General features: G+C 43.1%; 1 protein-coding gene across 1 annotated transcript in view; it reads left to right on the top strand.

The window, feature by feature from the left end:
• The first annotated feature begins 1,558 nt into the window (after window positions 1-1,558).
• The window catches only part of SGCD (sarcoglycan delta), a 314,769-nt gene continuing 289,097 nt past the window's right edge, over window positions 1,559-27,230 (top strand). The window contains exon 1 of the mRNA XM_088173550.1: window positions 1,559-1,629. The gene's annotated coding sequence lies outside the window, so the exon portion shown is untranslated. The remainder of the gene's footprint in view (window positions 1,630-27,230) is intronic.

The following is a 27,230-nucleotide window of genomic DNA, read 5'->3' as shown; positions in this document are numbered from 1 at the left end:
AGAGGGAAGAGCAGCAAGTGAACATGTGATGGAAAGTTCCTGAACACAAATTTAACCTGTCCTAACGACTAGTCAGTAGCTACTGAGCTTATTGCAAACTCCTTCTACCTTGATACTGAGCTCCAGACTAAAACGTGGAAGGAAAGAGCTCATTGCCATCTGCTAGAACCAAAGCATTTGCATATGGTTGCAAAATAACCAACTTTTTAGAGCAGAAAAAAGCCAAAACATTTCCACTGATTGCCTCTCCAGCACATGGAACTCCAAGGGAAAAGGAGCTGTGTTGCTGCTGGAGCCTTTGTGCCACTCTGGATAGCTGAGTCCCTGCTGCCACTTGGCTGCTGGGCACAGTCTGCTTTGCTAAAAGGCTTGGTAGGGAGAGGGATGAGGAAAATAAAGGAGAAGGAGGAAAAAAAATCAATTTAAAAAAGAGGAACGGAGAAAGCAGTGTCCATAGTAGATCAGTGAGTCTGGTGAATGGTCTAGGGCAGAAGTCTTATGAGGAGCTGAGGGTGTTAAGCCTGGAGAAAAGGAAGCTCAGAGAGATGTTATCCATTTCTACAACTGCCTGAAAGGAGGCTGGAGCCAGGTGGGGCTTTGGCTCCTCTCCCAAGGAACAAGCAGTAAGAGGAAACAGCCTCAACTTGCGACAGGGCAGGTTTAATAGGATGTACGAAAAAAATTCTTCACAGAAAGGATTGTCAAGCACTGGAACAGATTGCCCAGGGAAGTGGTGAAGGCAGCATCCCTGGAGGTATTTAAGTGATGTGCAGATGTGGCACTTCGGGACACGGCTTAGCGGTGGGCTTGGCAGTGCTGGGGGAGCGGCTGGATTCGATGGTCTCGGTCGTAAAGGTTTTTTCACACCTGAACGACTCTGTGGTCTTATGAAATGTGGGGGGAAATGGGGGAAGTGGCTGAAAAAGAGAAAGGAGGCAGGAAAAAGGGAAAGGGGACAGCAAAAAGAGCGATGGGAAAATGGGAGGGAATAGCGAGAAGGGGAGAAATGAGGAAAGGGAAGAACTAGTAGGAAAAAAAAAAAGGAGAAAAAATCAATTAAAAAAAGAGGAACGGAGAAAGCAGTATCCATAGTAGGGCAGTGAGGATGGTGAAGGCTCTAGAGCACAAGCCTTATGTGAACAGCTGGGGGTGTTAATCCGGGAGAAAAGGAGGCTCACAAGAGATGTTATCCATTTCTACAGCTACCTGAAAGGAGGCTGGAGTCAGGTGGGGAGAAAAAGGAAGAAAAAGAAGAAAAGCGGGGTGAAAGGAAACAGGAATAAAAGCGGGGCGGGGGGGGGGGGGTAAAGAAGGAAGAAAACGAAGAGAATCCGAGGAGGCAGCGGCGCTCCCTCCGTGCGCTGCCGCTGCCGCTGTCGCTGCCGCGGGCGCGGCGGGCGGAGGCGCGGCCGGGCCGGGCCGGGCCGGGCCGGGGCGGGCACAGGGGCCGGGCCCGCCTCTCCGCGCCCCCCGCGGGCCGGGCCGCCGCGGCCGCGTGTCGGGGGCGGCGCGGCTGCTGCGCCGCGGCTCGAGCAGCGCCGCGCCCCCGCTGCCGGAGCAGCCGCTCCGCCGCCGGCCCCGCGCTCCGCCGGCATGATCTCCTGAGGGGCCGAGCCCGCCCCCGCCCCGGTGAGTGCCGCCGCGGGCCGGCCCCGCGCTCGGACTTGGCGGAGTTTCGGGCTCTGGCCGGCGCTGCCCTTCGCGGGGGGACGCGGCCCTTGGGGGCGAGTCGCGGTCGCGGTGTCCCCCGCGCATCCCTCCCTCACATCCCTCCTTCACATCCCTCCTTCACATCCCTCCTTCGCATCGCTCCCTCGCATCGCTCCCTTCCTCACAGCGCGGTGGCTCCCTGTTGGCATTCCCGGAGGGAAAAGTGTCTCTTGGCAGCGGGCGGACGCTGCCCGGCCCTCTGGAAGGCTCGGCCGAGCTTTGCGGGGGATGCTCAGTGTCTGAGAGGGGCGAGCTCCCGTGGGGAAGGGACTCTGAAAGTGTCCCTCGGGCTGGGGCTGCCGGGGTGAATGTTAAAAGGGACGTGAAGGGGGGTGGCGGCTGCGGCGAGGGGCTGCGAGCAGCAGGTGAAAACGGGCACAGACCGGGCTGGATCGGGGAAAAGCGGCGGGGACCGCGGGCCAACAGGTGCGGTGGTCGCGGCTGTTCTGGTGCCGGCAGGGTTCCCCCCGGCCCGGGCTGTTCTGGTGCCGGCAGGGTTCCCTCCGGCCCGGGCTGTTCTGGTGCCGGCAGGGTTCCCCCCGGCCCGGGCGGGTCCCGGCCCCGCGGGGCTGAGCCCGGCTGCGGAGCGGGGCCGTGGGAGCCCTGCGGGATGCGGACTCGGAGGTGCGAGGTGCTGCTTACAGGTGAGACTGAAGCTCCCGTGCTTCCTGCACGGATCGGTGTTTTGCCTCTGTTGGGAAAATGTATCTGGTAATGCAAACTTTGAAAGAACAAAGTAAGGGATTTTCAATGAGAGGCTCCTTTCCCCGCGTGTTGCAGAATTTTGCATGCTTATTCACGATGCACTTTGTTTTCTGGTGGTCTTCTTAGGGAGTAGCTCATGTAGAAGACGCCTTTTGGTCTGCAATATTAAGAATGTTTGTTGAAGCGTCTTTGCTTTAGCATTAGTGAATTTTAGGTATAATATGTAATAGGAAAATAAAGTCTGGAATAAATATATATCAGACTGTGAAGGAGTATAAAGCTCATGGAGCTAAGTGCTTCCTGTTAAGTCAACTTTTAAAACAGCTTCTCCCTGGGCAGTAATTCACATTTTTCAAGGGGAGAAAGGATGGGTAAAATTGAATTGTTCAAATTAAGTCAAAATGAATTGCTTAATATTCAGAGGAGTTGATGAATGAACCATTAAATCAACACTTGCATAGCGTTTCATTGAAAAGAAAAATGAACAACTCTCCATTGTGTGCTGGGCAGAATAGGTCAGCCAGTGACGTTGCTACATCAGTGTGCAGAACTGAATGCTCCTCCTGCTACCAGATGTGTTTGCTCGGTGACATTCCATAGGCATGGGAACGAGCTCTCGTGCCCTGTGTGATGAGGATTAGCATCTGCTGGAAATGACCGTAATTGTCCCAGCCTCATCTCCAAGGAGAGAAATCTTGGTTAGGTTTCATTTGGCATAAATTAACATAATTTTATTGACTCCTCATGTTGATGTATATCTGTTGGGAATCCACTCCTGTATTTCAAGCTGTGTTTTTGTTTTGTTCCTCCACCAAGGAAGAGCTATATTTTTGAATGCCAGTTTGAGGAAGAAATTATACTGATAAATGGAGAAATAAGGGTCATTATTTTGAAACAAGGCTGACAATATTCCTTGTAGTAAAAGCTGTTTTCAGAGCATCACTTCTCAGCAATACAGAGGGTGAGCCTTGCTTCCTAATCCTTTGATTAGCCTAGGTACAACTGTTGCAGTAATATTCTTGCCACAGAAAAATTACCTTTGTCTTTGCTCCTTTAAGTCCTTGGAAGTCTTGTGTTGGAATGCACTGAGGATGTTGACTGTATCCTTATTGTGCCTTCTGGAAACTTCCAACACTTTGAAGAATCATGGATAGTACTCCCCTGATGTTTTTCAGTTGCACCTCTTTGCTTTGCAGGTAGCTTAGAATAGCTAATTTTGCTTAAAGCTTTTAAAACTGAAGAAGTGACAGCTCTTCTGGTTTGTGCATGTAAACTGAGTGTTAAAAAGGTGAAATTATGGAGGGGTTTTTTTTTGTTTTTTTTTTTTTTTGTTTGTTTTTTTCCTCTTTAATGCTCAGAGATACAGATTATCCAGGCTCCCGCTGAAGGTGGGACTGTAAATTGATTTAGGACTTGAGGAAGCTTCCTGCCTACAGGTCATTTGACCAAGAGAGAGAGCTGGTGTGCAGCCCTTCAGACAGGCAGGGTCATTTATTCAGGTGTTTATAATTAAGTAGAAGTGTGTTATGTAATGTGATCTGTTACTGCTTGTTTTGGGTGATGTGTATGGACCCAGCACTCCTGCTCAGATCCTTCGGGTGATGGGTTATTACAGGGTGCAATAGGAGTTGTTTGAATGCATGGGGAGGTTTTGTGATGAAGTAGATGGACAAATAGTTGTGTTTTCCTCACGGGAGAGGAGTTCTGGATCTGAAAATGCCTTTAGATAGTGCCTGATGGTGGTGTGCATTTTTCAGATGTTTTGCTGTTCTTAAAGGCCAGGGTAGCTGCAGGTATTTTGGTGCACCAGCAGTGCTTGGTTTAGAGTAGTTTTTATTTGCTTCTAATCGTCCTTAGGAATAAAAGAAGTAAAAAAGTTTTTCTGAAAACCTATTGTGCCTTGTAAGGTTATCCTGCTGTTTCTGTTTCCTTGCTTACTATTTTTCTCTGAAATCATAATGCATTTCTTTAGTTCTTTTGATAAAGACTTTAGCTCAAGCTTACTGGAAAACAGTCACTCTGTACTGAGAGAGTGCTGGCATCTTATTGACTTATTTTGGGAATACTGGAGAAAAATATACAAGATTCACTTTCATTGATTAAATCCTCCAGGGCAATCTTCTAACACTGCAGTTCTCTGGGTGAAAAATTAACTTTCTTCATTGTCTGCTCCTGCTTTTATTTCATTTGTGCGAATCCCAGGCTCTGTTACCAGTTTACATCAAGTCCCTTAGGTGTGCTCGGAGTGGAAAGTGTCTCAGTGTAAAAGCTCACACACACTGTCACTCTCTGAGTCCGTTTGTCTCTGACCACCAGCAGATGCCTCGATCCTGTTGGCCCCACAACAGTCACAGAGGATTTTCACCAGCCCATGGTTCCTTCACCTGTGAAATGTTTCTTGAGCAATTGTAAAAAAATAATTAACAGCTACCTCGATGCTTTTCCAGAGGCCTGGGCAAGATAGCACTTTAGGTGCAGCTTAATGACAAACTTTGATTTATGAGGTAACTGAAAATGTTTGTATTGTTGGATGTGGAGTGAAAGCATAGGAGCTTTCTGCATTTCATCTGCAGCTTTTCCAGCACAACCTACAGCTAACAGCTTGTCTCTCATTGATTTTAATAACAGATTTCTGCTGAATATGCCTGGAGTAGTTTGAAAACATATTAACATTTTGGGGGGCACTACATTACTAAACACTGTAAAGGACTTTGCAATGTCTCCTTAGATAACCTTGAAAAATCTTAGGTTTTAGCTGCTCTTTACAAATTCACCCCGTCTAGGTTTAAGATGGATCCTATGGGAAGGCTGCTAGTTTTTTTCCTTTTGGGGGCAGTGTTTAAAAGAAACAAAAGTATACTTTTCCCCACCCACTGATCAAGGGCTGCCATGACTCCTGTGTCTGTTTTTCCTGTGAATTCTTTGCCTTTTTCCTCTCTACCCCCATCAGCTGCTCTCAGTAACAAGTCACGTCAGGCGAGCTGTATCTGACTTGTTTGGAAATGGTTCAGAAGGATCCCATTGACATTACCAGGCAATGGGTCACGCTTGAAATCTTGCCATTCTGGTGTTAAGCCTTTTCTTTTTTCTTTTCTTCACTTGCACCTTGATTTCTGACATAAATTTAGCTGCTGTTCTGTTGAATTTGGATAGAGCTAGTGAAAAGGGATTTGGTATTGGTTTGTTTTTCTTTTTTTGTCTTTGAGAAATAGAGGTTTTTATTTTTCACTAAAGATGGAGCCCTAGGGTGATTATCTGGTTTTTTTGCTTAGCAAGGAAGGGTAGTTGTTCCTCTATCCAGGTAAAAACTTTGTAAGATCTCAGGATTGCCACTTAGTTTAACCCTAGGATCTGATACAGATATTTGAGCTCTGTTATTTTTATTTTTTGAATTAATGATGCTTTTAAGATTGTGGTGCTGCATAAAAAGCTTCCTGAATCTCATGCATTACAAAATGGTAAACTTGGTAGTATTGGGTTATGGTAATACACCTGTTATTTCCCCTCCAGGTCCCATAGGGTTTGTCAGGTTGGGCACTGGAGAATTATCACGATTGCAGAAGAGCAGTGCTGGGACCACATCCAGGGATGTGTTGCCCACTGCTGGAATGAGCCAAGATTTGCTGTGACTGCCCCAGCCGATGAAAAGCTGCTGTAGTGGCTTCACCTGTTCCTTGTATGGGAGCCACGTGAGCAGTTAGACAGTCTCATTTCTTCTTTGGCAATGCAGCAGCAAGGGGAAATGATTAATTCAAAAGCTTCCTGCCTTCTCCAGGGCTGTCCCTGGTCGGTCACCAGCCAGGTTCTGGTTTCCCCACGTCAGCAGATGCTTTCACCAGCCTGGAGTTGAGCCCTGGTGTCTGCAGCCCCAGCCTGGCTCATTTCACATCTCTGTGGGCAAGGAGGGAGCAGGAGGCCAAGCCCCTCTCCCTGTTTCTTACTTTTTCCTGCTGTTAGCCTGAGAAATAAAGTTTGTTCCTGTGTAATCCTGACACGACTGAAGAACTTCTTGCTGCAGGCAGCTCTGTCACTCTCTGTAGTGCTTGGATTGCTCAGCAGAGGGAGAAGAGACCGTAATGCTGAAGGCACCCAGAAACAGCCAGAGCCACATTTCTCTGACAGACAGCAGGGAGAAGAGTCCCAAAGCCTCCCTCTCTGCTTGATGGGTTTTTTCCTCGTCTCTTTTTGTTTTGAGGCTCAGAGCTAAGCTGTGATTTTTCATCTCTTGATCAAAAGTAGCTGCCTCAATGTGTAGGTTAATGGACTATTTCAGATGGCAGAGTGTGTGGCTGTGATAGAAAGGATGAGTCCAAATCCAAGAAGCAGCATGCTTGAAAAATCTCATACATCTAAGCATTTCCTAAATATTCAGGAGCTTTCCTAAATACCTATGAAGAAATGTTGGAATTGACCTTTAGTGACTGAAGCTTTACAAAACATCCAGAGATAAACAAAGCAAACCCAAACCCTTTGGATTAGTTGCAATTCAAGCAGCAAGTGAAGCCCATGACTCATCTACAGGTCAGATTTTTAACTGCTGTAAATCAGTGCAGCTCCATTACTTTCCTAGGCACTGTGCCAGTGCTACCACTGGCTGGAGGCCTGGCCTGCTATTTTTGGGGGGGATGAGGTTTGTATAGAAGATTGTGAGATTGTGACAAAGTTGTGGAGTTTTGTTAGGTTGGTTTGTTTGTTTGGGGTTTTTTGTTTGTTTGTTTGGGGTTTATGAGGATAGGAAAGATGGTTGTTTAAAGGACGAAACCTGTGCTCAGGCTAATAGACAGCTTTGCTCGGTAGAAATTTGCTCCCCTGTACCACACTGTGAGGAAATTCAGGAGAATTGGACATTGGCTTTTTGTCAGAGATGTCGGTTTAATGTGATAAGAAAACAGCTGTTAAAATGCTGCCAGATAAAAGCAGGATGCTAAGCATGAAAAGGAAAAAAAAAAACAATGGGAGGTCCCTGCAATTTGATAGAACAAATGAGCGTTGTGGAGACCTGGCTCGTTCCCTTTTAATATGGTCAGCTTTGGGGCTGTGCTCTTCAGAGCAGAGTGTTAGTGCTCCTACAGTGCTGAAATTAATGAGGTGCCGTTTACCGAGGGGTTGAGGACGTGGAGCAGATGAGGCTGTTGGCCCTGGTAGAGGCAGCTGAAGTGGAGCAAGCTCCAAACTTTCCCCTGCACAAAGGGCATGACCTGACTGCACTGGGCACTTCCTAAATGAAGCTGCTCTCTTAAAGCATGAGCCAAGAGTCCACAGAGGGTGAGGATAAGGATCTTAACTCAGGGAAATGTGCCTAGCAGGCAAACGTGGAATGTGCTGTTAGGAAAGCCAAAGGAGATTGTTGAGAGGTGCTGGTCACCCAGGCAGGAGCAGTTGATGCAGGCTTTCCCATTCTCTGCACTGGAATCAAACCAAGGCCAGTTCTGCGTTTACTTTCAGTGCTCTTCCCTTCCCTCCAAACCAGTTATGAAGGAGGGTCTGTGTTCCACCTCTGCAGAGACCAGGCTCCATCCCTGATCCCAGCCAAGCTGTGCCAGGCCCTACCTGCATGGGCATCTCGTGCTCTGCTCAGGGCAGGCAGAGGGGTGGCCACATGGAGCTGATGCTGTTTAACAGCCCAAGAAACACTTCTCTCCTCAGGAGAGTTTGTCTCTGCTGGCTAATGAGCTCTGCTGCACTCCGGACTGAGTTTCTGCTGTAGGGATCAGAGAGAAGCACAAATGAGGATGCAGCACTGGGCATTTCCTACAGCCTCTTTTCTACATAGCAAACAGCTAATTAACTGGGAGCCTCTCTGAGCTCTTGGGCTGCTGCTGGCCTGGCTTCCTCTGGAAGAATCTTGTGCAGTTTGTCTTGCTCCAGTAACTTTTTGAAGTCTTTCAAAAGCGTGCTTGGCAGCAACGCCCCAGCTTTTATTCTGACTTTTAGACTTTTGGAAGTGTGACATCTGATAGTGGAGCTGGGCAGTGAAGCCTCAGCTGAAGGGAGAGTTTTGCAGGTACAAAATGCATAGCCATGGCTTGGGGTGTGAGAGCCTTTCCATGACTTACAAAATAACCTGCCAATGTCTGTGTTTATATTTGAAGTACAAAATCGTTTATGCAGAAAGCATAAACTTTTTTTTGGGTGTCAGCATGGGCAGCCTTGCTCTTCTTGCAACTTATTTTATGGCTGTAAATGGGATGTAAGTGGATTTTCTGCCTTGTACTATCTGTCTGAAGGAGGATAAAATTCACTGTTGATACTGTCATGCTCAGGTAAAACAGTAACCCTGAATTTTAGCAGTTTTACCTTATCAAATTCACAGATACCACAACTTTAAAATTTTATTATTTAGTATACATGACTTCTTGAAGAAGTGAAGCCAAAATAAGCTTTTAAGCAAGAATTTACCTTACTCTAACCTGACTGCTTTTTTTTTCAGAGAGACCACAGAAGAATCATAGCCCTCACAGGGTACAACTCAGTTTTCTGCTTACACATTGCTCCTGAAGAGCTGAATTATTCTGCAGTTTTTTCACAGAGCTTGCACTAGTGGTTTGCAGGAAATCATTAGCTGTGTTACTGTTTCAGTATGGGCACTGGGAAATCCACTTTTATCTGTTCCTGCTTACCAGTGTGCTGCAAAAGGCTTGCCTTGCATGTACTGAAACATGATTAATTTTGGTGGGGTAATGATGAAACTGCAGTGCTTTGATAGGTTGATTATTTTATGCTCTGCCAGAAATGGATACTTAAAAGGAGATACTAGATCTGAACGAGATATTCAAGAGCCAGTTACTGGTGTGAGTTAGCTAATAGGGAATAGGCCAATCCTATAGCCACTGATGTCAGTGAAAATACTGAGAGTGAAGTCAGGCATGCAGTAATTAATTATCTACTGATGATGGTTTTTGAAGGTGTGAATAAAAGATTTGAAGTGTTGGTTGAGTTGTCTGAAAACTAAATCTGTTAGATATTTTTCTTTTTTTTCCTCTGTGTTCTTCTTTCTGTCTGACTTCACCAGTGGATTTCTGCCTGCAGAGCAACAGGTACTCCTAAATTCCTCTGCCCAGGCTGGAGATCAGGCAGATGTGGCCTTTATGCAGGGTGATGTTATACACCATTGCATGTTTAATTTCACTATTTGAAAATAATCTTAAAGGTGAGGATTTTATTGGTTTATGGAAAAAGCACCTACACACTGATTCCTGATTGTTACAGTAATGAAGTTTTCTGGAAACAGGTATTTCCTGCAAGAGCTTTGGGAAGTCAGAGGTGAATGATTTTAAGTATCATGTTTAACAGTTGTCTTATTACTGACATGGAGGATATTATAGTTATTATAGTTGAGTCAGATATTGAAAAATGGTGCACTTAAACTTCTCCATTGTTCTTTTTTTCAATAGCACTGTTATGAATTGCATTCACTGAAAGGTAGAAGGGGGGTAATGCCTGTGAGGCTGAACTGGTGTTTGTGGGAATAGTTGAATCTTTTGAAAAATACACAAAGCATGGAAGCTTTGTAAACAATAGAAGTGTTGCTTACATGATTTTGTGAATTAATAGTTTCTATGTAGGAATTTTCTCAGCGTCAGAATGTCCAGCAAGCCAGGATTTTTATTATTCTATTGTATTTTTGGTTCATAGAGAGGAAGAGGCATTAAGAGCTATGGGGAGATTCAAGAACTGAGTAAAAAAATTATTTCTGCCAATTTTACATCCTGGGCAGTTGGTTGATTACTCATGAACATGGTGTGAAAAGCTAGAGTGGGGGTGGAAATTATGCTTTTAGAGATAGGCTCAACATATGAATATGTTGCTGATGTAACAGGGCAGCTGCCTCACGTGGCTGGCTCCATCCCTGCCTATTGTTTTTCCAGGAAAAGAAGATTTGATTTTTAGGTGTTTTTTTATTAATGGCACAAAACCCCTTGGTGTTCGTGTGCTTCTTGTGCTAAGCAAAGGTGCTCTTATGGGGATCAAAATGCTGCTTCTTTGGCCCTTCTATTTTTGTTTATTTATGGGAAGCTTCTGATCTGCTTGAATTTGGCTTTTCATCTAGTTTGGACCTGAATCGTTGGGTTACAACAGCATAAATTGTCTAATGGACCTAGAGTGCTCCAACCCGACCTGAGCCTATTATCTGGTATTTTAGATGTTCAGTGCTGTGCTTAGTACTCCCTATGTATACTCTTTATACATTAAAGTTGCTTTTTCCCTCAGCTTGTGAAGGAAAAAAACAGAATGTGCAGCTTTTCATATGGAAATAGAAAATAGTGTTGAGCTGGCTTGAACCTGTCTTTTTGGGATAGGAGATGGCTCTGGAGGGTGTTTTTTCTTCTCTAACTTATGAAGCAATTTGAGTCTAATCTACTCCATAATTTCAAGCCTTGTATGATATTTCCCATTTGTTACCCTAATAAGACCAAAGGTAAAATTTTATAGCACATTGTGAGCTGAATGGTCAATGTCTTATTAAATAACTTTGCTTCCAGGGCAGATGGAGATGAGAGAAGTGTCTTGCAGATTGCAGCCCCGTTAATACAATTTATCTAAACATGCTCTGGCTTACCCTACTAACACTTAACAGGGAAGTAGAAATTGTCCTTTCTGTGTGTTCTGCCCCACAGGAAAATGAGAACAATGCAGGTGGTCAGACAAGGGGCTGATGTAACCCAGCATCCTGTGTGTGGTATGGATCACACCTGGGTGGGTTGGCTCTTCTTCAAGCTGTAGAGTCCCCAGTGTACTCCTACTCTGAGGCATTCTTAGCAAAGTGAAGCTTTTCACTGTTCAGAAATAATTGAGTCTTCTGATCCATGGCATCTGTGTGTCTTCATATGTTTTCTTTTAAAGAGGGCATAAGCAGAAATAGATTCATTTTTAAAATGCAGATAAATCATGAGTTTCTGATGTGGTATTTTGTATTTCAGCCTTGATACCTTTCCCTAGAACTTCCAAAATTATTTACTTATTATTTTTGGGTTGCTGCTGAGCTGATGTTTCCAGAAAGCTGTCTTTAGTGACTACATCTCTTTCCTGCATTAGAACAGCTAATTCAGAGTCTGTCAGTCTATGTGGACAGTAATACTCCTTTATTTCAGTGCAATATTTTCATTTATTAACATTTAATTTATGCTGTCATTTTGCTGTCCAATCACAGTGTCTTGAGACTCTTCTGCAGCTTTCACTTCATGTCAGTTATAATTTTGCCTACCCCTAATTGTTCTGTCTTCTCAGCATAGTTTGGCATTTCATTGCCTCCCTGCCCCCTTCTCAGACCAGTAACAGGTATTTGGACCAGTACAGGTCTTAGCACAGATGCTGAGGTGATGTGTTAACAGCCTCTCATTGTTGTGACAAATTATTTATTTTTTCCTTTATTACATTTTTTTTTGTCATTTGATGATCCATAAGATACCCTTGTTTTCTATCTCACCTTTTTTAGGGGTCTTCTTAAGATTCCTTGAGACCCTTTGCTGAAAGGTTTGGGAAAAGCCTTGTGTGGTGCATCAGCCACCTGCATGTCCCTGCAGACCATGGCCCCTCATTCATGTGTTTAACTCCTTCAGGGAATTCTAACAGATCTGTTATGCATGACTGTTCTCTGTTCTCTCTCAAAATACCTGACTCTTTCCAGGTGTATAGTGCACCCACTTGCTCAATTCTTTATTGTATTTTCTATCAACTCTTCTTAAACTCAGTGGTCTATATCTTTGAACATTTGGCTTTTTAATGAAATGTTTGACTGTGGGAAGACAATAAAAGAAGTGGAGCATTTTTTCGCATGATATTTTGTGGGTTTTGTGTTTTTCTGGGAGGTTTTGTCGCACTTTGAAAGGTTACAGCTTTGTTCAGGGTTGTGGGATCAGAATCAGAAATTGTGGAAACGAGGCATGGGCATCACTGCCACATCAGCACAGTGTTATCACATTACACTGCATGACACTGCCAGATTTCACCATGAAAATTTTCAAAGCAGCGCCCTGGGGTTTACAAGATCGACTTTATCAGTGGTAATAAGCTTTAATCTATTTATTGCAAGGAATAAGTCAAACACTAGAACTAATGTTGACTGAAACCAAATGTTGTATTACAGTTTTAAGCCTTTCTTGTATAGTATATACAATTACCAAGAATAGGGCTGTCTGCATGCCCACAGAAGAAACTTTAATTTCACATTTTAAAGGTTCCAGAAAAAAATTTGCAAGTTGGGAAGATACTTTTGTTTTCCTCTCTTTGTTCATTGCTCTACAAAACCCGAACAGAATGCCATTACTGCAGGCTTCTGACGCCAGCATTTGTCACTAGCCTTGTATTGCAACTCTGTTTTATAGAAAATTTAACGTTAGAAGCTTATCTGTATTCTCAGCAGGAGAATCTGAAATATATATATATGAAGTCTTGTAATGAAAAGCTGTAGGAGAAAGCTACAGCCCTTGTAAATACCCAAGAAGGGCTGGCTGGCATTCCAGGATCTTTTTTGTTTTGCACTGTTGGTCTCTCCTGAAGCCCCAGGCTGTGATGGGTGCCTGTGACCTTAATATGTGCCAGGGCTGAGGGAGCTGTCAGTCCTTTCTATGTGGCAGCAGAAAGCATTTACTCACTAAATTGTCATCTTGTTCACCAAAGGTCAGGGAAAATCTTGTCCACGGGTTACAGGACTGTCAGGTGTAGATCAGCACGGTCTCCAAATTTTGTCTCATCAAGAATTTTCTCTCTGGTCCAGTCTGGTGACCTTGCACTTAAAAGGGTCATTTGTTGTAGATGAATGCACTGTCCTCTTAATGGTGAAACCTGGGCTACCTATTTCGTGAGTGAGCAGATTTTGAGGCTCCTGTAATAGCCTCAAAATCTTGTGATAAAATTGAAACAGCCAGTCAGTGGAGAACCTGGACATAAAATTAAATGGTATTTCCACTTAATTTTGTTGTTCTCCCTTCCATTCTATCTGGGATTTGCTGTGCTTCACTTGTAGTTTAAAGTGAAAAAGCTTTTGTCATTCATGGAGCAGCTGTGCTCTCAGTCTTGAGCCATTTTAGGATTTTGGCACCTGAAAGGAATAAAATTTCCACAGTTCCAGTCATGTGGTCCCAAGAAAGCAGAGCCCTGAGTGTGACAGTAGCTCAGCGTGTTCTTTGACATTGCTCTTGGTGGCAGGAGTCGTTTACAGGTGCAGGCTGTCTGCATTCTGCCCTTGTGCTGTGTCCCCAAATGAGAGTGGCCTCTGGCCACTCCTTGCTGTTCTAGGCCACTGTTGGTGCAGCTCAGGCAGCCCAGTGGCATTGCTCCTCGTGTCTTGCACTACCTGAAATTCAAGCCTAGGTTTATTCCAACTAGGTGGCTGCTCCATGGGCACATTTCCAATTGCATGCCAGTGAAAGATCATTTTTTTTCCTCCACACACCACTCATATGACGTTGAGCAAAATTGCATTTGCACCTCTGTTCTCTCTCAGCACCTTTAGAAGGAGTCATGGGTTTGTTTCAAGAGGGCTCCCAAAGACAGAAAGATGGAAAGAAAGTTGAGAGGCAATTGTGGATCACAAAAAGCTCAGCTGAGCTCAAGGTACAGATGAACCTGCAATTGTCAGTGCACTGTTCATGCCTCCAGCCAGCCAGTGTTGGTCTGCTCCATTCAATTTCAGAGCTATCTTCTTGTCCCAGTGCTGTGCTTCATGATCCCCCATACATGTGACCACTGGTTTAATTGTCCCTTTGTACAGAGAGTGGAAGTAAGGCCTGAAGTGTGACTGATTCTTGAGTGAGGTGAGTTAGAAGCACATTTCAGAGAAACAGGAGAAAGCAGCTCACCTGCTTCTGAGAAGGTCTAGAGCTGCGTGGGAGCTGAGAGGAAATTCCTGCTGCTCCATTCATGGAGATTGAGGGAACCCACTTTGGGTTAGCAGGGTTACTTGTGCAGACACTGCATGGTGCTTGAGCCTTGCTGGTGCTGGAGTGACTTGGAAGGGTGACAGGTCCCAAAAGCATCAGAATCTGTGTGTGAAGAAACCCTCCAGCTTTCCTTCCTCCCACTTGTGATGTCTTATGGAAAAATTTAAATGCTTCACTGGGGAGAAACCACTGAACTGGTTTTCATCACTGCAGTGCCTTGATTTCCCCCTTTGAAGTGTGCAGGGCTGATGGCCACATGGGTGTGAGCAGCTTCTCGTTCCAGGCTGCCCTGCCCAGCTGCTGGCAGGGCTGGGCAGTGCCCTGGCATCTGCTTTGGCACGGGGTGTGTAGGATGTAAGCTGCTTTTTAAAGGTGCTGCATGAATATTCACTGTGTGCCAGGTGCTGGAAAGTGCCTTCGATCACATCTGATCTCGCTGGGTTTCATTGCTCTTGTATAAATAAAAAATCGTTGCCTCAGGTTTTTTACTCAGCAGGGCTGATATTGGCAGTGGTACCTTGTTAAAATGAAGGAGTGTCTGTCTCATTACAGATAATGTGAGCCCAACCTGCATTTTCTGCTTTGTGACAATGTACTGCACCAGATAAAAGTCCAGTGAGAGTTATGTGCCAGTTCAGAACTTCAATGCTTTTTCTCAAGAACTGAGAGTGTTTGTTAGTTGGGGAGAGGTGAGAATTTGATATTTGCTTTCTTTTTAATTGTACAGTAATATAAGAGTTGTTGCAAAGGATAGACATGCCAAGGAATTATGAAATCTGATTGATGACTGCTTTTTACAATGTGATCTGTATCAATGTTCTCCTTAAAACAAGTTCTCTGGTTTTGTTTGCATGCACCCTGCCAGCATGAAGTTTCCTTTGCTCATGTTTATGGCAAATATGTATCTTTTTCTGTATTATTTTTAGAGGCTGAAAGATGAAGTATATGAATATCTTGTGCTGCACGTAGTAAATATGTAATTCATGCTTGTGGATGGTTCAGGGTATCTTGTACTTTCATAACAGCATTGCCTTCTCCAGAAATGAGACAAAACTCTTGAGACTGTTGTCACTACAGTTAAGCAAGAATTAAAAACAGTGTTAGGTGTCCAGATCCCTCTAGCCTTTACTGAAAGCAGCATGGCCAATAGCTGTGGACACATCCAAGTTCAGGTATCTAATTTGGGAGCCTCAAGGCCACATACAGTCACCAGAGCTGCTACAGGGTGATTCAAAGCTCTGAATTTAGAGCCTGATTCTCTCCTCTTGACTATATGAAGAATTGAGTTTCTTGACTTAATGTTTAAATTAGCTGCCTGATTGAATTGATTCTCCACCTCTCCTCTCTGTTTGCCTTTTGCTGTTTCCTGATTCCTTTCTCTTGTTTTTAAGTTTTTCTTTTTGAAAATAATCTGGTAAGTGATAATGGATATGGATAGTGGATTCAAGTGATGGAAAAATACTCAGGAAACTAAGAATGGAAACACTTTTCCCTTTATTGAAAAATTGCATCTTATTTCCATTTTGAGCCTTGGTAGGTCTGGCTTTGATTTTCAGAACACTGGAGCTCTGCTAGATGAGGGAGCCCTGTCGCAGAAGATGTACTTTCCATGGGCTGGAATTACCTAGCTGTAATTAGGTTCCTTCACCTTTTCACTCATAAATTAAATATCCTTACTTCTTTATTTCCAGGCATTTCATTTTGATTAATAACCAAGTATGGTAATGCTGTTAAGCTCTGCACTAGTGGCGTGTGTAGATGAGATGGAAGATGTAGGAGAGATGGGCAAACTTTTGGTGTGGGGACACTGCAGAACTCCCTGTAGTGTTGTGGTTTGAGAGGGGTTGGGGGTCAGTGGACATCCAGAGTTGATTGTGCATTGAAGAGAAGTCCCCAGTGCAGTGGGTCAGTGGTTGCAAGAAGCCCCAAAGGGTAAAACTGAACACTTGCCACAGGGAAAGCAGCTGGAGGGAGGAAGGAAGGGTATCACAGGAGCTTCCTCTTACTTTCTGTCTTTTCTGTCTTGCCAGTGGCATTGAGACACTTCCCAGAGAGAAGAAAGAAATGGAGAAAGATATGCATTGTTTTTTTGTCGGTTATTTTTTTTTACATGCTCTGTTGTCCTACAAAAGGCAGAATTGTTTCTGCTGTTTACAGCTGAGATTTAGTAATGAGATTTAGTAATGCTGGCTTGCCAGCTGGAGAGACCCAGAAGGCAGTAGCTCCTCTGCCCCAGGCTACCTCTGCAGCCTGGGCTCTTTTCCCAAGGCAGGAACACATTTCTGGTTATCCCATTCTCAGAGCTGAGCTCTTCTTCTGTTTGCAGAGACAAGAGTTCCTTTTCTGTCACGCTCATTTATTTTGAGTAGAGATAGTGAAATCCCAATCTTCTTTTGTGTCTCCATCCCATCGTGTTCAGGGGAAGGAGGCTCAGATAAAGCAGCTCTGGGTTCCTCTCCCTGAATTTCCTCCTGCACAGGGCTCTGTCCTCTGCGGTGGAGACACGAGTGTGCAAGGAGGCAGAATCCAGATTCCTGAGCAGGCTTCAAACTGAGCAAGCAATTTCTCAGTTTCTTGCTTTTTTTTTCCCCCTTCCCCAAGGGGTACAAAGGCATGGAACAAGCCATGTGAAAGCTTATTTGCATTTCCATTAAAACAAGATAAAAACAGAAGTGAAAGTTAACATGCAGTTTTGTAGCAAAGCTGAGAGAATCACAGCGTTGTCATTAGGATCACAGAAAAACCTGCACACCAAAAAATATAGGGATGGTCAAATCAGTGAAAGTTATGCAGAAGATGACCTGTCCATCTTCTGGTTCACTTTCTGTTTGCATCCTGGCTCATGCAATTTTTAAGAGTTTATTTCAGCTATTTGCATGGGTTTTAATTTTTTTGGTGCTTTTTAAACTGATTTAGGCTAGAAATAACTGTGCATTCCCTTCAACAAGTTTTAGCTAAGCATGCCTGGTGTTTAGTGAATAATAATGATCAATAACAGAAAATTAAATCCAAGAGTTGTCTGTTCCATTGTCTAATTAACCCTGAGAATTATCTCCCTGTGTTACAGCCCTCTCAAGCAGGATGAGTGAAGTGCACAGGTAGCTTGAGTAATAACATGGCACAAGCAGCTTAGGACATGTTTTGATGGCTCTTTAGTATTTTGAATCAGTAATACTTTTTTGGCAGCATCCAATGTGGGGAATGCATAATCTTTCTGAGCAGCCAATTAAAATAATGACTTGGATGGCAAGTTCCTCTCCTTTTTCCTCCTGTGTATGGCTGTACCCTTCCCATCAAAGAAGTTGTATCTTAATTGGCAATCCCCCTGCATCTGCTCACTCTGTTACCCCCCACAGAGAGGCACAGTGCTTAATTAAAAGGGAGTTTGTGTTTTTCTCTGGAATTTCACTTGTGCTTTTGTAGAGGTTTCAAAGGTAGATGCGTTTATAGGACTTTGCTAAGTAATTAATCCTGTAATATTATTACTTTAGAAAAAGTAAAAAAAGGATAAAAAGCGGAGTTCATAGGAAATGAGAAGAAGCCCCAAAGTTGCCAGACTTGATGGGTGTTGGAAAGGGACCCACCAGAGGAGCCAGGGTGGTATAACCACCATGAGATGTGATCATTTGGCTGCTGCACCATTTTTCCAGTGTGCTTCTCCTTGTGAAGGAGTGGCTGTTTCTGGAAGTGGAAAGGTAAATCTGCCATCAGAGAAACTTTAATTTGTGGCTACTCAAATGAGCTTTACGTGGGGGAATGTTTTCTAATCATGAACAATACTGAAATCGACAACTGATTTCTGCTCAACATATAGTTTTATAACTCTGTCTCAGGCCTTTTGGAGTTATGTCTTATCTTCAACTCTCTAAATGACTTGCAGAGAACTGCATACTTTTGTCATCAAGGTTTTTGTTGAAATCACTGCTGAAGTGCAGTGGGATCCCCTGAGACAAATGTGAAGTTCTTCACTTGGCTTCAGATACCAGTGGTCTGGAAAATACTGCTTTTCATTTTAAGAGAAAATGAGTTGAATGAGGTTCTCAGGAGCAACATTTTCCCAATGCCATGGCTTTTTTGCTACCTCATATTCTTCCTCTTGTTCTGCCCAAAGGAAGGCACCTTGCCAGGGATGCACTGCCTCACTGGTTGGACTTTAGGAGCTGCTTAGAGAGCACAGTCATCCTGCCAGGCTCTGGCTAGGATTGGACTGACCTTGAGCTGGGAAAGATGCTCTGTCTGTACCCACCTCTTCTCAGGCTGAGGGGTTCAGCTTCTGCCATGCCAGACATTCTATGGCTTCAGCCCTCTGTGAAGCTGTGGGGTCTTCTTAGTATTTCACACCACTTGGGTTTAGAAAAGTTGCTTAAAATCAGAGGATAGAATATCTAATCTTTCTGAATTGGGTTTCTTCCCCCTCTTTTTCTTCCCTCTGCCAGCTGCTTGTTTGCCAAGGCTGAAATAAAGGCAGGGATGGCACAGTTGTGACTGGTAGCAGTGGCACATACATATTTCATAGACTCATAAGGGACAATGTTGGAGTTTATCTTGCATGAAACAATGCTGACATATCATGATTGGAACCATGCTACATAGATGGGCAAAGAGTAGTTGTGCATGACTGTGACTGCTCTGGCATGGTTTGAAATGTGTGCAGAGTTGGAAATGTCATTTGAATGGAAAGCTGCTGAGTATCTGGGATTGACTCTGTGATGTCCTTTCACAGTGACTTGCAGGGCACTTGGCTCAAAGCTGTGCTTTAGTCCCTTCTAGACTTTGGCAGTGCTGGACCATGAGCACAGCATGCTCAAGGGGACAACAACAAAAAGAAGTAGTGAAATTGAATTTATGCTGGTGGTGTGGGCCAGAAATAAGGCTGCTGGATAGATGAGGGAGCGTTGTAGTACTTTCTGTACCTCCACTGGTTCATTAAATACAATGAATCTAAGCAGAAAAGGTCGCTCTCCTGCTTTCCCTTAAGTTCAGAGTGATCTTGCTAAAGTGGGTCTACATTGAGCTCTCTGGTGTGTGGTAGGAGCAGGGATTGGACCATGAAGTAGAAAGTATTTAGCTATGATGTACTGTAAGCTGTGTTTCTGCTCCCCTGAGCCAGAGAATTTAACTGCATGTCTAATGTAGTTAGTGCAGATCAGTCCCTTGCTGTGCTCACTTGGGTGAGGGAGGAGGAAGTCAGAAATCAAAACATGAGTTGCCTGAAATTTTGTTGGTATTTTTAGTTTTGTTTGTTTGATCCCTAGGAGAGGGGGGAGAGGGTGTAAAGAGAAACTCTTCTGGACTGGAAGTGCTGTGAAAGGAATAGGAAACCATTGAACAAATGGATTTTCTGTTTGCTTTATGCACTCTGCTTTTCAGTTCCATTAGGACATATTAGACTCATGAAGGTGACCAGCGAAATTGTCTTGACAAAGATTTCTGCAAGGAGATAAAAATAAGTTAGCAAAGAGTGACTGGAAAGACCTTACCAATTACCAGTTCTTCAGCCTCCTTACTTAATTTTCTTGTGAGCTAATATGATAGGAGGAGGAGGAACACACCTTCATCAGAATGCTGCACAGGAGAGCAGGGTTGCTATTATAAGCCCAATAATGACTTGTATCGGTTTATGCAGATTTGCTCTGCTGGGTTACTCTGTGCCTGGCACTTGGCAAAGCACAGATAACATTTAAATCAGGCAGTAAGTGTAATTAAGTACTACCCTTCAGCGCATCTCTCCTTTTAAGACATTTTTATACACCGTGATTTAGAATATGACAATTGGGTGAGATTAAAGCAGCAAATTGTGCCTATAAAACAAGCCCTGAGAATAGCAAGGGACTGTAAAATTTTATAAAGGGGAATACAGCACATGCCTCCAATCCGATAAAACTTTTGTGAGCTGGGAGATTAACTGTGAAATACAAATAAGATGATACAGTATGCATAGCATTCAGATAGTAAATTACTTGTTATTGTAACAACTTATTCCTTCTATCCAGAAGAATTTCTTACTTAACTTTTCCAGAAAATCTGGCCATGTTACTGATTCATTAAGTACTGGAGGTGTGGAGAGAAGGTAGGAAGTCAGCAGTGATGTCCCTGTAGGGAAAGCAGTGGTGTAAATGTAGCGTGAAAGATCATCTGTGCTGAAACACATGCAGTCAAGCTTGTGATTGGTTTCTTCCTCAGCTTCAGTGCAGTTGTATTTGCAAAGTGGAAAAAAAAATCCTTCTCTTATTTCAAATCCTTAATAAGACCCATTGGAAGGTTTTCTTGGGGAACAAAAACATTGCTTTATGTGAGAAGTCTAAAATGTTGTTTTCTGTGGGACTTGACAGTGTTTGGCTGATTTAGTTTTGCTGTACTTTGAGTGCATCTGAGCATCTTCACCTGCTTCACTTGGCACACCTGAAAGAAAAGGCTGTGAGCCTTTTAGAAACTTCTTATTTCATTTATAACTCTCAACCCTTGTGGGCCACAAGTCAGCTGGACACATCACACCGAGGTTGTCACTGTTAGCAGGTGAAAGGCAGTGATCCTGTGGTATCACTGGTCCCAGAGGCTTCTGCTATTCATCAGCTGTTGTGTTATGGCATTGTCCTTCACAGTCCTATTGATCTCACATATTCTCTCTTTCTTTTCCATTCACACTAATCCTCCCTCATTCAGTCTTGCAAAGCTTTTCTTAAGATTTTTTAATTGATTTCTTAATTACCCTCAATTGATAACTTCATTGTCCTTTATTAAGAGCCATAGAGCCTGATGATACTCATCTTAAATGTCTGGTGAAGGCATGCAGAACTCAAAAGCCTGCTCATTTCTTCCCAGCTGTATTAGCTGTACAGAGCAATTGTGTTGCATTGAGCCCATTGCATGGCAGTCACGTTAAAAGGAACATCGTGCATGTGGAGCAGGGAGGAGGATGATGGCTGGATTTCTTACTGTCTAATATTCTCTGACCACCTTTGTTCTGCATAAAAGAACCCAAACAACTTTACGACACTCATTTTTAATGATGTATTATGTAAGGAAATAGTAAAACTGGAAGGAGAGGTTTGAATTATTCTGGAGGAGGGTATTACTTTTCAGTAATAGGACAGTTGGGTTTTAAAGGCTGAGCATCACTGCGTTGTGAACAAAATATAAGGCCAAGCCACGGGCAAATAGCACAGTGAGGAAGAAAATGGAGAAGAAATAAGTAAGAGCCTGATGCAAACACAGCTGCATGGGCAGCCAAGCATTTTGGGGACACATGTCATGCTCAGCCCGTGTTTTGATGGGGGGGATGTTTATATATGTGTGTTGCTTTTATGCTTGACTTCCTTTTGACTTTTGAATTTATTATTCAGTACCATATTTATGTTTGAGATTGTTTTTAACGTTGATTCAAAAGTATTGACATCTCCCTAACAATATCAAAACATTCTGGTTTATAGAAATGTTGACCTTTTCTTCTTGCTTGGTTTGAAAAGTCAGTTCAAAATGGCAAGATTTTGTACAGAATGGAAATTCCCTTTACTGTGTGGAGCAGGTACAGCCAAAACTGGTACTCTTGTCCCACCACTGGTCCCATCTTTCATCCTGTCTTTTTTCCCTGGGGAAAACAGGAATTTGCTTCTCTATATCCTGTTGATGCTGCATGTCCAGGAAAGTCCTGGGTGGGTTTGCTGCTGCAGCTGCTGCTGCAGTTCCTTCAAATCACACCATCATTGTCTTGCTGGATCAAACCAGAACAGTTCAAACATTTCAAAACATCTGTAGGAAGTCATTAGCATAGAAAAGACTTTTGCAAGTGGAAGTCCCAAATGTTCTAGGCAGTGTTCTGACAAGCTGTCAGTGAGCGGCGCGTCTCTGTGATCCCGGTGGGAAGGCAGCTGCCTCCCGCACCCCGGCACCATGGCTGCTGCAGCAGAGCCCCAGAGAGCTCCAGGCTGGGTCTCAGGTCACACTGCATCTGATCCATCTTGGCCTCTGTCCTGGTTTGAAAGCCAGGTGTTTGCTAAGAAAGGCAGGAGCCTTTCTTGAAATGGACAATGTAAACCCCCTCCCTCCAGATCATTATAATTTTGAAATTAAGGTGCTCTCAGGCAAAGATATGGGAATAGGAATAAAAGTTCTTTACTAGGAAAAATTAAAATAGAAATACAGTATTACAGAAAAAAAATCCAAACCCAGAACACTGACAGAGTCAGAACACAACCTGACACCCTGTCCCATTAGATGGTGGCTTCATCCTCCTGCAGTGACAGATGTGCTTCTGGTGGAGCAGTGCTCCTGGAGAAGGTGCAGTTTTCCTCCAAAGCTCCAGTGATGATGTGGGAAGGGTCTGGTTTTCCTCTGGAATTCAAATCTCAGATTTTATCTAGGTAGGAAATGCTTGTCTCCTCCCCCTGGGTGGAGCATCTCCCAATGAGATGATGGAATTTTATCAGTCATGCACTGGGACTCTATGGCCCATTAACAGGAGAGATGTCCTGGAGGGAGGATGGGTTGTGGAAAAGATAAAGAACACTGTCCCTCCTGGTTTTTCACAGATGGTGACAGAATACATACTTTTGGTTATATCCTGCTTTGCAGGCTAAGGCAGCCTCCTGGTTTACCCAGTGGCTGAGCTCACTGAATTGCTGCTCAGGGGAAGTTTTTCCCCATGTGACAACGTTGATACCAATTTTTGCCCATCCCAGTGTCTACACTTCCTTAGTTTTTGTTTGAGTGATAGGAACCCACAGTCTTTCATTAGACTTGTTCTAATGGAAGCTTTTGGTGATAATGAACTGTCTTTGGGATTTTGCCTCTGCTGTTCATGTTTGTTGGTGGGTATGGTCTGTACCAGAGAATTACTCGGCCCATAGTGAACTTTAGAGTGACCTGGACCACAACTGAAACTCCAAGCTGAGAATTGCCTGCACTGACTTATTTGACTGGGACCAGAACACTTCAGTATTTTTTTTTCTTGATTTTTACCCAGGTTTTGCTGATTCCTCTTGTTGCTTAATCTACCTTTCAGAAGCATCATCTTAATTTTTTTGTGTTGGAGCTGGTAGGGAGTAAGCACAGAAATTAGTGGAATATTTGTTCTATTTGGAATGTGAAGAGCTTCATCTCAAACTTTGATCTAGAAGCTGTATTTGACTTATCTGTATACTTTAGTGTTAAAATTTGTTTTCTTATTTGAATAGGTTTATGATTGGTCTATTGGGATAGCTGTGCTTGTTGATTAAAAACCAAAAAAAGCAAAATAATGTATTTTCTTCTCAAAGTAATGCTTACCATTTTTAAAGTTGCATTTAAAGCTCCTAAAAGTGAAAAAAAATGGGTAGAGGTTAAATAAAGTGAACTGCTCTGCCTTAACTTCAGGGAAAATGTGCTGCAGTGAGAATGCCAGTATTCCACCTCAGGTAGGGATTTGTAGGTCCAACCCTGTTAACATTAATGGGAGCTAAGCAAGCAAATCCTCTGCTCATAGATGGGGAAAATGGAGTTATTAATTGAAATTGCTGCTCAGCAATGCAAATGGTTATTTTCAGCTTTCCTGAGCAAGCATGTGAGCACTTCTGTGTTTGGGAATATTTTTTAATGCCACTCAGCTGTGCTGGTGCTCTGTGACTCCTGTTTGGGCTGAAGAGTTAAATTGAATGCATTTGGGGTGTCCTGTGTCAGCTGGCCCTTATGAGGAGATACCACATTAATTATCCTGTGCTGCATGAAAGGAGCTGCTGACTTGTAATTGATGGGCTGACTGAAACTCCACAGTGCTGATGTGTAGGACTGCACCTCAAATAACTTTTCCTGCTGTCCTGAAGCCATCCCCCCTCAAAGTATTTAATGGTTTCTTCAAGAAGTTGTGTTGCTTGAGTAAAGACTTGAAAAGTGATGGTTCTGAAAAATGTCAAATTGTCTAGCATGGTCATTCCTTAACATATAACAGTGATTTGTCAGGGATTCTTGCTTAATTAAAGACTTAATTAACTTATATCAAGCATAACTATTATATTATTTTAAAAATTTAAGAGGATTAAGACTAGAAATACCGATGGCTCAGGTGTTCTTTGGCTGAAAAGCCAACAGCTAATGTGGTTTGTCGTTGTGAGCTGTACTTGTCTCATACAAATTATTTTTGGTCTTTCATTCTCTGCAACACTGTAGGTTTTGGCAGGATTTTGTCCTTTGAGATATTTCTGCATTAAATAATATATTCCATTAAAACTTGAATAGTTTCGTAGCTTGGTTAATGCTTCATTTGTGGATTAGGTAAATAGGTAAATACAGGAAGTATAGATGAGGCATGGTATAAATTTCAGGAAAAAGTTACTCTATTTTGAGATCTATGGTTGAAAGCTTCTGCATTAAACCTTTGTGACCCTCCCCAGTCTGAAAAAAAACATTCCATGTTTGTAGGTTTTTGTTTTTTTTTAAAAGTATCATGTAATGGTGGAGATGAAGTTTTTCTGAGTAATTCCCTTTGCTGTCTGCACTTCAGTGATAAAACCTATATTCAGTGCTAGGTTGCGAGTCCCTTGAAGTCACCAATAAATCATTTCTCTTAAATATCTGCTTTATTACTTCACAGTTGTGCTAAGACTGAATTCTGTAATCATATAAAAACATATTATGTGTTTCTGGGAAGAGCAGTGGCAATAAAATGTGCTGCTGGATCTTCTCTTCAGGGCTCAATGATGCTGTGAGGAACTGGATTCAGAGGAAGGAAAGGAAGCACAAATGAATATGGTATTTGCATCCTTAATAGTCTGCTTTTCTTTCTTATTAAACAAGAGGAGTCAAATGTTAGTTGAGGTATTATGATATTATCGTGTATTACCTACCTACTGCTGCAAATTAAAGTGATGATGTTGTTCTCTAATCTCTTGAAGAAGCTGTGTTGTTTGGAAACACAGGTCATTAAAAGCCCAGAAAGTAATCCAACAACCCAGACAAGTGTTTAGGCACACTTGAGATCCCTGGATTTTATTAGCATTAGTTGTTACCTATCGTTTCAAAACAAAATTGTTTTTATCTTGGAATTTCTGATGAAATCATGGACTAACTCGGCAGTACTTTGTTAATGGTTGGACTCAATCATCTTAAGGATATTTTGCCACAGAAAGGATTCTGTATCTGTTTCAAATGAGACCCTCTTGAAATGTCTTTCCTGTAAGATTGAAGGCAAGCAGCAGTAGGTCTGGAGAAGCATCTGGCCTGCTATCTCATGTGCTATTTTTCTGAAAAAAAGAAAAAAAAAATGGTTACATGCAACCAAAGCGTCACCATCTTGTACATTTTTGCATTTGGACACATTTATCCAGCTATGTCTGGGCAGTGAGACTTGGATGGAAAGGAGAAAAAAAAAATGTGTATCTCATCTCAGGGAAGCCTTGACATGTGAGAGAATGGAAGAGGTGTATTGGGAGAAAGAAAATGCAGTGGAAACTCATTTTGGAATTTGCATCAGTGCTATCACGCCTGAAAAATTCCTTCTTGTGCTGTGTGCTTGCTCCTCAGGCTGTACCTCTCTGAAGAGGCACCTGGCAGAGTGAGCATTGTCTGGGTGTCTGTGCAGGTCTTACTGTGCCATCAAGAGAGAGCCACTGGCATAGGACCAGTATTGAAGGCAATATGGATGGCTCAGATGGATTTCCTGCCTGGAGAAGTCTGAGAGAAGAGTGCAGCAGGTTATCTGTTTTGTCTCCAAGGCATACTTATTTCCTGTATGGAAGTGTATTTCATAATCTTCAGCTGAACCGTGAAGTAAAACTGTGCCTACAGTTGGTTCAAAATAAATGGTTATTTATTATCATCATCACTGCACTAGGGCTGAGTGGTCAACATTTCTGGGAAGTAATGTTTGGTTAAAAAAACCCCTCTCCTTGAATGTGTTGAAGATTAAGAGTCAGACTAGCAAAAGCCTTAGTGTGTCTGTACTTAATACCAAATCAAGTGGACCAAACTATTCCTTCTCTTTATCAGTGAATTTGTATCTGTGTTGCTATAAATTAAACGAGTTGTTCTTGTCTAATCGTTGGTGCACACAGGGACCAGCTGTTCTTCCTCCTCATCTTAATCACTTTACACATTTGATGGTGATTCTTTCATGCTTTCCTGGGCTTAACTTTTCCAGACTGCTTGTTTGCTTATTTGTTTTATTTAACGTGAACATTCCATTTAGCATGTTGGTGTGTTTGGACTGCCGTGTACTGTGCTTTCTGTGGTTTGACCCTGTCTGTTTAATGAGCAGTACGTGAAACTGAACACTGTGTGCCACCCAGAGTTGTCTCAGTGCTTAAGAGATGTTTTGACATGAAACATGGCTTAGGTGACTCCTATGTAGTGTTCGTGGTAGCAGCACTTTAAAAAAAATGTGTGATCCTAACCACTGCTAAGGATTTGAGCTGTAGTAGTCCAGAGGCACAATATTGCACATCCTGTAGGCAGGAGAGGGTCTCCAGAAACTTAAATCTCAGGTGGGAGGTTGGGTATGTCTTTTAAATCCAGGCCCATGCGTATTTTACACAATACAGCCTAGAAAAAGTCATCGGGCAGTTCTGCTGTTAGGTTTATAATTTCGGCTTGAGACAGAACAGAATGTTCTAAAACACATCCACCCTCTGCTTACACCAGTGCCATGAAGAAACATTTCCAAAAGGAGCATTTAAAAAAAAGGGAAGGGGAAGTCATCCCATCCTTGCAATTATTCAGTGCCTGTCTGTATCCTGTGGGGTGGCTCAGGACAACTGGCAGTGTGTTAGCAACTACACTGATCATAAACTGAAGAGAAATGGACATTCTTGAGCCAAGAGAGCAGAACTGCGAGTATGTTTATTTTTGGAGAGATGTTAATGCCAACTGGCAGAGCAAACTTGGCTAGGTGAAGGGTCTGGTGCAGCTGCAATAAAACACAAGGATACTGAATTTAGCAAAGGAGCAACAGGAATTATCACTGGT

This window comes from Sturnus vulgaris, chromosome 15 (genome assembly GCF_052056855.1).
Source record: "Sturnus vulgaris isolate bStuVul1 chromosome 15, bStuVul1.hap1, whole genome shotgun sequence".
NCBI lineage: Eukaryota > Metazoa > Chordata > Aves > Passeriformes > Sturnidae > Sturnus > Sturnus vulgaris.
This window is presented reverse-complemented; position numbering and strand designations above follow the sequence as displayed.